This window comes from Frankliniella occidentalis, unplaced genomic scaffold (genome assembly GCF_000697945.3).
Source record: "Frankliniella occidentalis isolate FOCC.00 unplaced genomic scaffold, Focc_3.1 Scaffold174, whole genome shotgun sequence".
In the NCBI taxonomy this organism is placed as follows: domain Eukaryota; kingdom Metazoa; phylum Arthropoda; class Insecta; order Thysanoptera; family Thripidae; genus Frankliniella; species Frankliniella occidentalis.
The window spans coordinates 234,642-237,345 of NW_026267300.1; the positions used below are offsets into that span (position 1 = coordinate 234,642).

The 2,704-nt window shown below is 49.3% G+C and overlaps 1 protein-coding gene across 2 annotated transcripts in view; it reads right to left on the reverse strand.

Moving 5' to 3' along the window:
- LOC113201864 (protein fork head-like) overlaps positions 1–2,704 on the reverse strand; it is a 221,846-nt gene that overhangs the window by 179,098 nt on the left and 40,044 nt on the right. The window lies entirely within an intron of this gene.

Consider the following 2,704-nt stretch of genomic DNA (forward strand, 5'->3'; position numbering starts at 1 on the left):
CATCCGAAGAGTAGCCGAACGTTCGCCGAACAGCTCGGCACCGACTAACACCGACGATCGGCTGGTCATAGCTTCGATTCCCGCTATCGCACTATTTTTTGGCACCAAAATTGTACCAAATTGAGTGAGAAGTTGCATTTTCCCCTCCAAATCACATTCTCAGCATAATTTTTTGAGTTTGGTAATCTGAAAGACGGGAAAATTAAATGCTTCTGGCGGTAGTCGAAGCTCCGCCGCAGCCGCCCGCCGCCAGCTCGCGAGCTAGCGCGAGACGAGACGAGACGAGCTATGCAGTCGCGAGACGAGACGAGCTAAATCTACCGGTCACAATCCGGCATTGGCGTTAGCTCGCGTAGCTCGCTCTTTGCGGGGCTCTACAACGAAGCCGCGAAAGCCCAGCCCTTACTGGCGCATTCGCAAGAGCACCATTTCACCACTAATGCTGCCGAAAAGGCACTTAGCACCTTTGTTCCTTTGTTGTTCCAGTGCAATAAACTGATTATTGACGCCGACCTCATTCGAAGTTATATGCCGTTCGTTAAGTGCAACACTATGCAGGCGCGACAGTCACAAATCAAGTTTTTTTCCCTGAAGCATATTTCCTGCAAAGACAATTTAAACAAAGGCCTTCCCTATAGCAAATGTGTTCCATCCCATAGTGGTTTTTGTTGTAGTTAAACTGTTTTCAGCATCGCCTGCCGTATTCCTTTATTCATATTTTTTCCAACTCGTCAAACTACGATTGTCAATTGACTTTACATAACATTCGAATAAGGGATCGTCCAGAAAGTAGGTCCGTTTCTCTCAAAATCATCCTGCAAACTGCAGATGCAGAAGCTCGGCGCCTGCAAAACTCGGGGTAGGCCACCCCGCAATACATTCATGCACGGCATGCAAAATTGTGCCTACCCATCAGGCGCCATGAGAACTTGCATTGCCTTAATTTGGAGGGTTCGTAATGGCTAATGACGGACGTACTTTCTGGATGATCCCTAATGACAATTGACATGAGCGGTTCAAAGTCACTCTCTGAACAAAGTTGATGCTCACCCCCATTGGCCGATTTAGCACAGAGACTTTTAAGAGGTTGCTGTACCCCTTATACACTGTCCGAGACTCCCCCTTCCCCCTTAGGGGGAAAATGGAAGAGGGAGGGGGGCTATGCAAGTGTTGCAGTAAATAAGGCGCCCTTTGGCAGGGCCGCGAGCCCTCGCCCCGCATTTGAATATGCATTGGCCGCCTGGAGTGGGGCCAGCTTGTCACAAGTTCTTGGCCGCAAAGCATTCGTGGGGGCCCCACTATAAGAAATATATCCTCATTTACGGTGGCCAGAACTTGGAGGGAGGCGGAGAGTGGCGGGGAAGCGGGAGGAGGGCGAGGAATGGAGGGCTGCCGATATCGGCTGTCTTGCGTATACAGTTTCAAAACACGCCGTGCACAACAGCAGCCGCCTCGCGCGCCATAATCCCCCCTTTCTGCTGCTCCGAGCTGCTCTGTTTTGCTTCTAACGAACGTTAGGCCACCCCGCCCCGCCACGCCCGGGGCCAGAGAGAGAGAGAGAGAGAGAGAGAGAAAGAGTGAGAGAGAGTGAGTGAGAGTGAGTGAGAGAGAGTGAGTGAGAGAGAGTGAGAGAGAGAAAGATTGAGAGAGTGAGAGAGAGTGAGAGAGTGAGAGAGTGAGAGAGAGAGTGAGAGAGTGAGAGAGCGAGAGAGAGTGAGATTGAGAGTGAAAGTGAGTGAGAGAGTGAGAGAGAGAGAAGAGTGTGTGTGAGAGTGATAGAGCGAGAGAGAGAGAGAGAGAGAGTAGGGGGGCTGATTCACTCGAGAGTGTCCGTAACAAACAAACGACCTACATTTGCTTTTGTGTTTTGGCCGGCCGGCCGGGCGGCTCAAGAGTGCTTTTATTCCAAAGTGGCGGTGAGGCCCTTTTAGCCCCCGCCATCGGGATCCATTTATATTTATACCAGGGCTGGTCCGCCGGTCAGTAGAAGCACCCCGTCCTCCACCTCTCCAGCTGGGCAGCGAGCGACACCAGCCGCCGGTCACCAGCGTGAAACATACATCCTGTCGCAATGGTGTGGTGTGTTTCCGCTAGCACAGTTCCAAACTTTTTTTGTATTGTTTTTTATACCCTTTTTTTCGTTTTTTTTAAACTTTTGTTTAGTTTTATTTCGGTTTCCCGCAGAGGTCTCTTCTCTTTTGTTTTTTTCGCCTTTCGCCTTGACCAGTGAATTGCGGGGGCAGAACGGAAGCCGTCACAACGATACCCACAATGAGAGGGAGAGAGAGAGAGAGAAGAGAGAGAGAGAGAGAGCAGTAAGAGGCGGAGGACGACACAGAGAGAGATCGAAAGCGAAACAGCTCGACAGTTGAACCCTAAAACACGGAATTCGTGGTAGCTGCCTATTAATACGCCGTTCTCTCTATTCGACACGACACACAGTTCAAATGTTTAAAAAAATCCATACTTAACGCTGTGAGGTGACCTGATGAATACGGTGTGCGACCATGTGGTTGCCGCGTAGGATAAAAAAAAAATAATATTGCAATCATTCGCCTTCTGTACTTTTAATCATCATCGCTATATACTTGGCGATAAAAAGTTATGGTGCCTAGAACAGGGATACCGATACCGCAGAAAACTAATTATCACAGGCTTTTGTGTTAAAAGCATCGAATAACAATAATCTCAATAGAGAGCGAAT